This window comes from Pholcus phalangioides, unplaced genomic scaffold, assembly GCF_987345545.1.
Source record: "Pholcus phalangioides strain wild (caught in Gottingen) unplaced genomic scaffold, Ppha-v1.0 ptg000003l_1, whole genome shotgun sequence".
In the NCBI taxonomy this organism is placed as follows: Eukaryota; Metazoa; Arthropoda; class Arachnida; order Araneae; family Pholcidae; genus Pholcus; species Pholcus phalangioides.
Genome location: NW_028301596.1, coordinates 12,658,986 through 12,672,153, shown reverse-complemented (window position 1 = coordinate 12,672,153; position 13,168 = coordinate 12,658,986). Strand labels below are relative to the sequence as shown.

Below are 13,168 nucleotides of genomic sequence, written 5' to 3'. Positions count from 1 at the left end.
TAATCGGGTTTCGTGCCAACTTGGCAAAATCTCTAACAAGTTTGGCGAGTTTCATATTACCCATAATTCCTCAAGAATTATAGCTATGGTAACCCTAATAAGACGTGGAGCGATGATATTCCCTAAATTATTAATTTTTGATCATGCCACGCACTGAAACTAACTTTAATTGTTATAAATAATTACCTTTCATCAATTTTATGATAAATAATCTTTTATTGAAGTGATGAATTTAAACTAAAGGTAATATGAGCGTTTTAATCTGGCTATATATTCTTCCACCGGGGCGCCACGTTTGTTTTTTTGTTGACATCTGGAATTCGGACGCCCTTGACCACCTGTGCGGCTTTGACGAATCAAATACTTGAATTTCGCTGTATTTGATGGTATTTATAACCACGACAGCGATTGGCCAGACTGTGACGTCACTTGATTAATATGAATAACATTAATTTATTACATAATAATAATTATTATTTAATGAAATAAATATTCTAAAAAAAACAGTATAAAGGTCATTATACTGTTTATAAAGATTATTTTATCCTTACTGGATTACAGATCTCTTGGTGCTGTTGGAACAAAGTCAATAGTTACCCAGGGCTAAGACGCCTTCATATATAAAATAGGAGTTCTACCCAGGGCGACCGAGCGTGGCGAGGGAGCGAGCGGGAAACGGATATATCCGCTGCGCAAGCGAAGCGCGCCGCGTTACTTGTTGGTCGATTTTCTTGCTTGATTGGTTCAAGCAAGATGGTCATTCATGGTCATTCTTGATAAAATGACCATGATACCTGTAGAAAACCCCTGTAGCAAGAAAATCGACCAACAAGTAACGCGGCGCGCTTCGCTTGCGCCGCGGATATATCCGCTTCCCGCTCGCTCCCTCGTCGCAGCAGGCTGCGGCGACCCGCCCTTCGGGCGTGGGGGTCGCGGGGCACAGCTCCCTCGCTACGCTCGGTCGCCCTGGGTAACTATTGACTTTGTTCCAACAGCACCAAGAGATCTGTAATTCAGTAAGGATAAAACCCGACGAAAGGAATGTACCGACAGTCCAATGAAGTAATTAATAACAATAATAACTTATAATTACTGACTATAAATATAATAGGTTATATACATCAAAATAATTATAATAATATTACTTAGTTTTATTATATTAATTTGTATTTCTTATTATTACAGTATAAATTATTAATTACAATTGTTAATAATAACATTTATAATAAATATAAATTATTATTAATTATCTGACATAATAAATCAATTTCAATTCATTAGTTCTCATTTAATTGTAAAATCGACCTTTTATGCATATTCGTGACGTCACAGGATGCTATGACGTCACATAGAGCTGTTCTAACACAGCTACCACATATAAGCAAGTATCACACATTGGCGAGAAAAAAAATTCGCCAAGTTGGCACGAAACCCGATTACGGAAATATAGCCGCTATTATTTATAACAATTAAAGTTAGTTTCAGTGCGTGGCATGATCAAAAATTAATAATTTAGGGAATATCATCGCTCCACGTCTTATTAGGGTTACCATAGCTATAATTCTTGAGGAATTATGGATAATATGAAACTCGCCAAACTTGTTACAGAGATTTTGCCAAGTTGGCACGAAACCCGATTACGGAAATATAGCCATTGATGCCACCATATCTCTACCCATGAAACAAGCGCAACTCTGACAAAAAAAACCGGACACCTCCACGTTAATATTCAACAAGAACTTCTAAACGTGTAGGAAGTGTGTGCACACAACACTGACAACATAAATACATTGATACGCATATGTACATAAATATATATATGATCATCTGCATACATCTTCGATATTAGCCACCCTATCTCCACACCAAAAAGGAATTGATAGAAATACGGCATGATAAATTGAAAGCATATAGAGGTTGTAAGAGAGATTCTAAATAATTTTGAGGTCCAATCTAACTTGTATATAGGCCTTTGAAGCTTGTGAAAATATTTCTTGCTCAAAGAAAGCAAATTCGAGACACCTCCTCCCACTATAGAGTATCTAGTTACAGTGACCATACGTCCCGTATTTCCCGGTATTTTCTGTTTTTTTGGCTGTCCCCTTATTTTGCACGAAGCCGCCTTGAATTTTTATTCTTTATTGAAGTCAAAGATTGATATTATTTTTCAACTTATAAATTATATTATGATAATTACAACTATAAATGAGAATATTAATCTCCCACATTTGTCTTAGCGAACGTTTTTTTTTTCGTGGAATTCATTTTAATCCACTGCAATTAGCAGTAATGCTGCATTTCCCGCCATTGTGATTTTTCCGTTATTTCAACAATATTTGGCAATTTTGTTCGGTTTTGGTGTCATTTTTGGCAATAATTGGCAATGTCCCGTATTTTGAATCCTAATTTCCCGTATTTCTCTCAAGAAAATATGGTCACCCTACATCTAGTGTCATCTTTGATGACTAGACGACAGTAAATTCCCTATCAAAGAAATATTTTTCTCACTGATTTTATATAGTCGTACAGCTTTTAGAAAAAATCTACAAAACCGACCATATTTACATCAGTAATGTATACAAATACCATGTGTATAGTTCATTATTAGCGTTTTTTTCTCCCAACGGAGCTCTTTTGGAGAGAGTTTTTACATGGAGGTTAATCTGTATCAGAAACATCCGTCGGAAGTGCTTCAGACCTGTGGGTGCTCGGCTGCAGCTCTCTGCAGGAAATTCTCATCTGTAAATGAATTCTGGGGGTGCTCACCACTGCGCATCATGAGCCGTTAAAACCCAAAACGGCTCCGTGATATGATTGGCTGCCGATGATGTAACAAAAATGAATGGGTTACCGGCTGCAGGGATTTGGTGAAGAAAGTGGCAGTACATGGTTGGCGTCGAAATTTCATTTTGTTTATGCTTTCCTTCTTCGCTGATCGTACCGCCATTTTTCCCTCACGTTTTGCGCTTGCTTTTTCTCGGGTTTTTTAATTCGTAATTGATTGAAAAGCTATTGACATGAAATTGAATGTGAGGAGCATGTATTCTCATCGATCCTGGGTGAGTTGATTCGTTTGTTAAAATTATTCGTAGTCGAACTTCGATTTAACGAATTGTGTAAAACCGGCATTTCCATACCTTAAATTGAGAAAATTGTTTTATCGGGAGGGGAGGGGGTGACATTATTAATGCAGATATATGCACAGAAACTTCCTAAAATTCCTTGAATCAAAGAAATCGTGATACGACGATCATTAAAATTGCTGGGCAGGGGCGTTCTAAGAGCATCACGGCCCCCAGAGGCGTACGCAGTGCCGGGGGGGGGGGGGGCCTTCCCAAACCGACCAAAAATTAGGAAAAAATGAGGGACCCCCACCAGGACAAATTGTTGCCCACCAATTGCCATGCTTACTGTCCAATTTAAACCGGATCTCAGTCATGCTGCTCTCGATGCCCTCAGGCTGGGGGGGGGGGGGGCGACCCCACACGCTGGGGTGGTCCCATGCATTAAGATGACACTGGCATCAAAGTTACAGTAGCCTATTTCCTGCATTAGCTGGCATGCCTTAAAAATTAGGAGAGAATCCAGCTTATTGAAATTTGTAGTCTAGTCCATTTCCAGCATGCGGGAAAACCAAGGTTGAATGAGGATATCATGATACATTTAAAAAATTGTTTTCAATTTATATTGAATAAATAAGCTAATTAGAATAAAATAATGGTTTTTCCACTATAGGAAACGTTGAAGAATTGGGTAGTGATAAGAACGTGGTCGTTATAACGCTTGTTCACTGTATTTCCATTAATTCATTTAATCTATGTAAACATATCTTTAGTATCTGACATATTTCTTAAATTATACGTTTGTTTGCGTGTAAAGCAAACACAAAGCTAAAACTTTTTTTTTTTGTTCACCCCACCATGAAATCACCAGTGGCGACAACTTTAAAATGACTGAAAATGGAAATTACGCCAGAACCTTAACCCTTTAAGCGGTTTTTAAAATTTTCCTGATGTGCATCGCAATTGCCACTTATGTTTATAAAAGTGTGCTAAAAGAACCAGAGATATTTCGGGGTGACCAAAATAAAGTAGATCAAGTTTAACAAGATATCTCAAGATTGCCGCTGTAAGGGTTTACTGTGATTTTTGTGGGGCCAAGTGTGATTTTGCTGTTCCCACCACTAGAATTTGATTATTGATTTTGCAACTGTGTTTTTTCCCCATGTGAAATTAGTAGCCCTTCTGAATTTTGTGCCCCCCCCCCCCCAGTTCTGGCCCTGAGTTGTGTTTTTTAAATACACGATTTTCTTTTTTTGTAGATTTTGATCTTTGGAAAGGCAGTCCAAATATTTCTATCAAAAGCAGCATCAGAATGATACAAAATGAATGTGGAAGACCTTTGTCTGTCATAGGTCAGGAAATTTCGCCAGCAGACGCACTAGCCATAGAGGTTGGAAAAGTCAGGGTAGCGGAAAGATGAATGTCTAGTGTACTGCTGAAATAATATTATTTGAAAGTTCAGGAATCAAAGTACAGCACTGGCAAAGTCACTTTGGGCAAACCTTTGGCTCTTGCCAAAGCAGAGAGGTAAGAAATTGTGATTCTTCCCCCTTCCTTAATGCATCTTTTCTAGTTATTGAGCTTATACCTTTATATTTAATGACATGTTGGTAGCAATGAAGTCATTAACACACTAACCTACATTTTTCTATATTCAATTGTGCCTTTTTTTTTCAAAAATGTTATAGCCATGAAAACTACAGAAACAATCTAAAAATCAATGTTATATTAGAAATAGTACCATGGCCCCCTCCACCAGGGGCAGCTCGAGCTTGACTGCGGCCTGGGTGCAAAGCCTTGTGTGCTGCCCCTAAAGAAAACTCTTGCGAGAGAGGCTGACATTAGGGTTTCTAAATTCCTGACATTTTTGAGCCTCCGGGAACAGGATATTGTATTTCCAGACAATTTGGGAAATCACTTATTTACAGTGGAACCCTGTTTATATAACTAATTTATAATACTTTCAGATTTAGCCTCAATTATTCTCTATACTTTTTTTAAAAAAAAAGTTATATTTCATTTATGCATCATATAACTTCAACTACACTACGTTTTCACTCCGATTTGAATCCCAAATTTTGGCAAAAGTATCATTTCACTCAATTAATGTACATGGGAATTTTTTGAAATCTCACTTAACATATCGTGTATGTAAAACACTGCAATTAGACAAATACTTAGATTTTTATACACCTTAGGTTTTGGTTTATGACACTTAATAATAAATGGCAAAATATAATAAAATTTTGCAATGATACAGTCAATAGATTTTTAGAAATTGTGTTTTAAACCCAAGTAAAATGTCAGAAATAACATTCTTCATAAAATGCCATTAAAATTTTCATTCACAGATTACTTGATGTAAAAACCAGGGTTGGGTCAAAAGACATAAGCGTCAAAATCTTAAATGAATGCTTTTGGATGATGTTTTGAACACAATAAGTATATAATATTATGAAAAACACTTTCATATGTTTCATTTTATCTACACTACTGATTACCTGTGTTCAATTTACTTAGCAAAGTGGAGCTGTTTATTCAAAATATGTGTGATAGGAGATCAGGGATAGGTTTCTTACCTCAGAAATTAGCTCAGTATTAAAACAGTCAAAAACTTACTGATGTCAAACAGTTTTTGTTAACCTGATAGATAGGTTGAATAACAAAACGCTTTTATGTAGATTAACATGTTTTTATATTTTGAATTATAATTACTGAGCACAAAATATCTATTTTGATATTTTAAATTTTCTGATCTACCCACAAAATTTTATTCCATTTAAAATTTCTCGTGTAGCATCTGTTAATACACTAATGGTGCTCATTTATTCTCACCTAAAAATTTTATATCTTAGGTCATATAAATCCAGAGTTTTAACAAGTGGGTCATTCCATGTCAAATCACCCAGCCATGACACCCATAGTCTCAGATTTCAATGATTTTTTTTTTATTTGTTGCATTTACCATCCTTATTAACCGTGTGAAATATTATTTGCATATCTCTAAAACTTTTTGAGAAAAAAAATGTTGAAATTTATCAAAAACTGATGCAGATGACATTTCCGAGGCTCAATTTTTAAGCGGCATTGTTTGAGAAAATAAATCATAACTTTTTCAGTTTTCAATATATTCAAGTGAAATTTTCACTAAAGTGTTCACAAAAACATACAGAATATGAATAAAAATAATTCATACACTTACATTTGAAATTTACATGTAAAAAAACTATGTAAACTTTGTTTTTGTGGAATTTTTCGTTAGAAAAAATACAATTTTTCAAACGTATTTTTAGACCAGAGGCACACCAGTTACCGAAACAAATTTTATTTTAAATTTCTCATAAATATATGAAGTAAAATGCTGGAGAAAAAAAATAATGGTTTTTTGACCGTTAATATGTTTATTCTAGCTCGCAACACAAAATTCATCAAAATAAGACTGGGTCGTTCAGATTTCAAATCATTCAACTAGATACTGAAATGCAACCCATCATCCCAGATTCCAATTATTATTTTTTATTTATTGCTTCTACCATGCTTGTTGACCATGCAAAGTTTCATGTACATATCTCTAAAACTTTTTGAGAAAAAAAATGTTTTCTAACCTCACGAATTACGTCTCTTAGGCTAACCCCATTCAAGCAATATTATTTGTGAAAATATATCATAACTTTGCAGATTTTCAGTATATGCAAATGAAATTTCCATTAAAATGCTCACAAAAAAATGCAGATTATGAATAGAAAAAATGTAAACCTTAGAGGGAAAAAGTCATTTAAATTTAATTTTTTTGTTATTTTTTTTTATTTTTAACACAATTTTTTAAACACTTTTTTTTGGATGCACAGCATGAATTTTCAATTAATATTTCAATTTTATATAAATTTAATCCTATTAATATATTAAGAAGACTAGAAAAGTAAACATTATTTTGACAGTTAATACATTTGAGTAACAAAACAATTGTACTTATATGACTACATTAATTATATTTGTACATTTTGAATTAATATAATGATTCATGCTTAGTAAAAAGAAATTTATATTTTATTTTTCATGTACGCTTATACATTTATTACAGTATTCATTAAATTAAGTTTCATGAGTAGTTAATGCAATAATTCAAAACAATTAATAAATTTTAAAATTCTAGGATTAAATGAATTCATGAAATAATTAGAAATGTTAATGTAATGTGTCAAATGGGAGTTGGTGAAAAAAAAAGGTTTTGGGGGAATAAAATAATTTTTCAAATTAAACCTTCATGTTCAGATTCTTAGAAGTGTTCAAATTCCAAATAATTAATTTCACTTTTAATTGATCCATAAATATTTCTTATGATGCAACAAAGACAAACTTTTGCAATCTGATATATTTTTGCATAAAGAATTATTTTGTATTTGATAAATCCAGATAATATTAATTATATATATAGATTAATTTTTGAAGTTTTTTAATGTGATTAATTATAAAGTTATTTTACCACAACAGTGTTAAATTTTTTTTTAATTACTTTGATTTTTACAGCATATATTTTAATAAACATATATTTAATGTATATGATAAATATGAAATGGTTATACTTGTGTGAAAAAAAATCTACATTATAATATTTAACACAAGCCTCTATATATTTTTCCCAAGAAATAATTTAAAATTGCTGATAAAAAGCCAGAATATGAGGCATTAAATCACAAAGAATGAAATTATCAGATACAACCTAATTGTTGTAGCTGAGGCAGATGGAAGAGAGTAGAATTGAAAACCTAATGTATATAATGCCTGGTGGTGAATATATAAGATGTGATGTTTCTTGTTGTGATGATGATTGTAAAAAATAATAATAGCTTCTGTGAAGATATGAACTATGGCACACTGGTCTTTGTCCTTCAGAGGGCAGCTGGTGTCTTATTTAATTATAAGACTTTATCATCCCAGCAGGTGATGATAAAGTCACTGCTGCTGCTTCATTGTGAAAACTAAAACAAAAGTGTTAGAACTAAACTGCCCCCCCCCCCCCTATCCAATGATGCAAGTCTCAATTATGATCTTGCTGAAGACAGAGAATGTGCTCCATAAAGTAGCCTACTCCAGGGTTAGCAAATTTTTCTTATGATAACACAATTTCCATTTGAGCTAAATATTTTATATCATTTTGGAAATAAAGGAAAATGTCAGAAAAGACACTTGAAATTTATAGTGTTGGAAAAAAAACTGGATCTGATTGTCATAAAAAGTGTTATGCAAAAGTGTAAAATCTGTTACCCATTACATCATTGGACCCATCGGACATCAATATTGAGGAGTGGAGCAAGTTCTGAACATTTATCTACTGTGTGTTTAAGCATCATAGAGCTTTTTTCTCAAAGTATGAAATATATTCGGAAGCATGCTTTAATCCTTTAAAATGTCATAAGAAAAAAAATAACAAAAGGTTTAAGGATAGTAAACTTGTATTTTTCATGTATAAATGAAATAAACGGTTGTACAAAATCAATTCCAGGGCGAAAAATATGCCATGCCTGTAGAGACAGTGAATATAAACAACAATAAATTAAATGAAGAAACTGAATACTGTGAAGAGATGAACAGTGATAGTAATGTAGAGAAGTAACTTGGAAAAATGTCAATTATTAAACAAGAAGCACTTAAGGAAATAAATTCATCTCTACAGAACATAGAAGAGTCACCAATTAAACTTCATACGGTAGCTCCACAGTGCAAGTCAAACAATGCCAAAAGAAAAGTTGCATCTGCTTACAACACTTTAAAATCAAATGTTTGTAAAGTTTTTGAAGAATTACCAGAAAATGAATCTCAAAGCACACTTACCATAATGAAGATATTAAACAGAAAGAAAATATGAATATTTTCATAAAGTTAATTAGAAATAAGACTCAATTTACCCATCACAACAGGGGCAAATTTTAACTCTGGCCTCTGCTTTAAGAAATGGGAACAAGGAAAAAAAAAGAGTTCAATGTCACTGAATATGCCGTGAGAAAAACAGAAGAGCTTTTGTAAATGAAAAAGCAAAGGTGAGCCATTGTGTTTTTATTATAAAAAGAATCAAAAATTAAATTTCAACGATTTTTTTGCAATCTAATTTTTTAATGCAAAGGTTTAAATTTTTTTTCCTAGTCATAATCTACATTTTTTTGTGAGCATTTTAGTGGAAATTATTTCATTTGAATATATTGAAAATCTGCAAAGTTATGATATATTTTCACAAATAATATTGCTTGAATGGGGTTAGCCTAAGAGACGTCATTCGTGAGGTTAGAAAACATTTTTTTTCTCAAAAAGTTTTAGAGATATGTACATGAAACTTTGCATGGTCAACAAGCATGGTAGAAGCAATAAATAAAAAATAATAATTGGAATCTGGGATGATGGGTTGCATTTCAGTATCTAGTTGAATGATTTGAAATCGGAATGATCCAGTCTTATTTCGATGAATTTTGTGTTGCGAGCCAGAATAAACATATTAACGGTCAAAAAACCATTATTTTTTTTCTCCAGTATTTTACTTCATATATTTAGGAGAAATTTAAAATAAAAGTTGTTTTGGTAACTGCTGTGCCTCTGGTCTAAAAATACGTTTGAAAAATTGTATTTTTTCTAACGAAAAATCCCACAAAAACAAAGTTTACATAATTTTTTTGCATGTAAATTTCAAATGTAAGTGTATGAATTATTTTTATTCATATTCTGTATGTTTTTGTGAACACTTTAGTGAAAATTTCACTTGAATATATTGAAAATTGAAAAAGTTACGATTTATTTTCTCAAACAATGCTGCTTAAAAATTGAGCCTCGGAAATGTCATCTGCATCAGTTTTTGATAAATTTCAACATTTTTTTTCTCAAAAAGTTTTAGAGATATGCACATAATATTTCATACGGTTAATAAGGATGGTAAATGCAACAAATAAAAAAAAAATCATTGAAATCTGAGACTATGGGTGTCATTTTGGCATTTTGCCGGGTGATTTGAAATGGAATGACCCAAGTATTTTTAATCGAAGAACTGGCAGGACATGATGCCCATTGCATATTTAGATACAGCTTCAGTCAAAAAACCATTGCATTATAAATGCTAGTAAATATACCATATCATAGTAAAAAAATTTATCCTTACTCATGCACTAAGTTACAAGAGTTTCTTAAGCATCATGTACAAGCCAGCACTGCCAAATTAGAGAAAATTTTAGTCTTACAATTTATTATTTTGATTGCTAGATATATTCTAATGTTATACACGATAAGGGTATCGCTTTGAATATCAGTGATTATTTAGATAATTTAATAATAACAGAAAACAACATTACATATATGATGTAAAAGAACTTTTTTAAATACCTCTCTGTTATGAAGAGAGTACAGCAGATGATTTATATCAATACACATGTATAAGCAGTTAAAGAAATTTTGGAGGATCAAGAATCATCTTGGATTGAAGAATATTAAATCATTCCATAGTTTTTCGTTCAGAATTTATGCTATGCTTTATTAAAAGTGTATTTGTAAGAAAGAAAACATATACTGTCCAAAATAATTCTTTAGAGTAGAATGTTATTTTACAATCATATTAAGTATTTATTCTTTGTATAACAGTCACTTTGAACATTACATGTAATTAACATATGCATTTCCAATGAGAATTTTTATATTGAAAAGCAATATTTGAGGTAACTTGCCAATCCTGGTAAAAATTCAACTCTTAAAGTGGGCATAGCTTCGGTTCTAAGCGTCAAAGGCCTGGTTTGGAATCACAAAAAATGGGGCTTTCATAAAAAATGAAGGAAAAAACAAACCAATATTTTTTTTCTTCCAAAATGTGGACTCGTATAGTTTCAGATAACAATAACCAATTGATAACTATATCCGAAAGAAACCCAGAAGCCAAATGATGATCTTGAGTCCTACTTGGTCAAACAGGATACATGAAAACAGGGCAACTCCATTTTACATATAGCTCAGGGCTTGACAAATCTCAGTCGACGTGGTGATTATAAAATGGGTAAATGGTCGCCTGAAATTCATGCGATTGTTAAAATGGAGTCTAAGGGTGGCACGAAATTTTCTGATTTTATTGCAGTGTGCCTTTCAACATCAGGAGGAGTCATTAAGTCTCTGAAAAGTCGAAAAACATTATTTAGGACTGTTTTGAGGAAAAAAAAATTTTAATTCAGTCACGTGTTTAATTTATGTACTGTATGTGTTCTATAGATCCCTCAAGGCAGTCTTTCAAGCAAACTGGATTTGGATAATTGACTGAGAATTTGAAGTTTCTTTTTTTGATCTTACCCTTTGTATGCCTGCATTGCCGGAAGTTCATTACAAAAGCAGCTTCACACGTCCATGGATTATAGCAGCTAATAATATTCAGATAGCCTATCGATGTCATGTGCAAGCAAAAATCATCAACCAGAATACAGAAATGTTTGTCAATGGGGTGGAGGGGTGTTGCATTTTTTAATCTCCTACAGAAGTATGGTTAAACCTCAGCTTCTAAATGCAAAAAAAAAAAAAGATAACAAAAGCCATAAGTCCTGATAACTATCAATGAACTTTTGCCTATGCTACAATATTGGTCCATTCTATATTTTATATTAGTGATTGATAGCAATATCCAAATGATAGCATTATGCATGATTTCAATAAACCGCATCTACTGTATTGTGTAAGAAGAATTTTGGCCTCCTCCGATACCCTCCACCTCCCTTGTCAGCAAAATTTTAAATATATTATAATAATGATTTCAAATATTTTCAGAAAAAAATATTACAAAAGAAAACACCTTTTACGTGCTATTGTAATTATTTTCGATCATTTTAAAGGTTGGTAACTCAAAGTTTTTCTGTAGGAAATTCCTTGGTTTCCCCCCCCCCCCCTCTCAGAAGTCAATTCTGCTCAAGTGTATTGTAGCATGTTTTTTGTTCCATGCATGATGCTAAGGTGAAAATGGGGTTTCACCTGTTCTGCCATCTTTTTAAAACTATCCCATCTTTTTTGGAACACCATCTGTTTGCTCACCGTCCTTGCTTGAGTTAAAAACCTATTCCCAGCATCAGTCCTCGCTTGGGAAATTTCCCTGTTGTGGCCTTTCAGTTTGTATTTGTATTATTAATTGTTAAATGAATGTTTTTTTATCATAACTGCTTGTCTAGTATTTTACAATTGTTTTCATTCTCTTTTCAGATAAAATGAAAGCTGGGGTCTTTCTCCACAAAACACTAGATGATATCAGATTCATTAGTTTCAGTTCTCGAAAGGAAACATTTAATCACCAAAAAGACAACATTCAAAAGGAGTTTGACACTTTTATGCTAAGAAAGTAGAAATGATCGAAAGTTTAGAAAGTCCTTTGCATGTGCATAGTGGCTGCAATCATACGTATTGTAAATGAACATTAGTTGATATTTTTTCATCAATAAATACTTCAATTTACTGTATTTTGTGATTTATTTACAAAAATGATGTGAAATTTTCATTGAACTCTGAAGACTTGCTAGGATTTGGAGCGGAGGTGCTTTTGAACTTTTTCTAAACAAGTCTGATTCCTATCCTTTGTTACTGTATTAATTTATATTCACCAGCTTATGAATTTTGATATTCGAGAAGTGGAAGATATTTTGAATAACATTGAATTTTGAAAATATAAAGGTATTTGAGTATTGCTTTTTTGGCAATAATGGTAGCCTATCAAAAAAAATGTTATTAACCTTTTAGACCTTGAATTCAATGATAACACACCTACAATCCTTAAAGTCAGGGCTGAACTCACTAAGTTGAAAAAACTAACTCTTTTCCCATAATATTTAGTGCAAAGCAATGTAAAAACAATAGGTTGCTTGTATTCCCATCCACGCCATCATTCCTCTAGTGATTAAAGCACAGAACTTGGGTGAAACGTGAGCGCATACAAACAAACGAAATTTTGAATAGCTCAATTTATTTGTGCAATACTTCAAGTGTAAAACCAAAGCATAGAAAGACTGGCACCGAAGAATTTAATTTGATAGTTTGTTGTTCGAACATCATTTCATTTTGTGTCAACATCTCTTTTCCAGCAATTAAAAAAATCTGCCAAATTACTGATC

The 13,168-nt window shown here is 32.6% G+C and overlaps 1 long non-coding RNA gene across 1 annotated transcript; it reads left to right on the top strand.

Annotated features, from left to right (window-relative positions):
* The first annotated feature begins 2,894 nt into the window (after positions 1–2,894).
* LOC149088103 (uncharacterized) lies at positions 2,895–12,516 on the top strand. The gene is made up of 3 exons (XR_016194094.1): positions 2,895–3,059; positions 4,322–4,589; positions 12,267–12,516. It is a non-coding gene; the product is annotated as an uncharacterized LOC149088103 (long non-coding RNA).
* Positions 12,517–13,168: the final 652 nt, after the last annotated feature.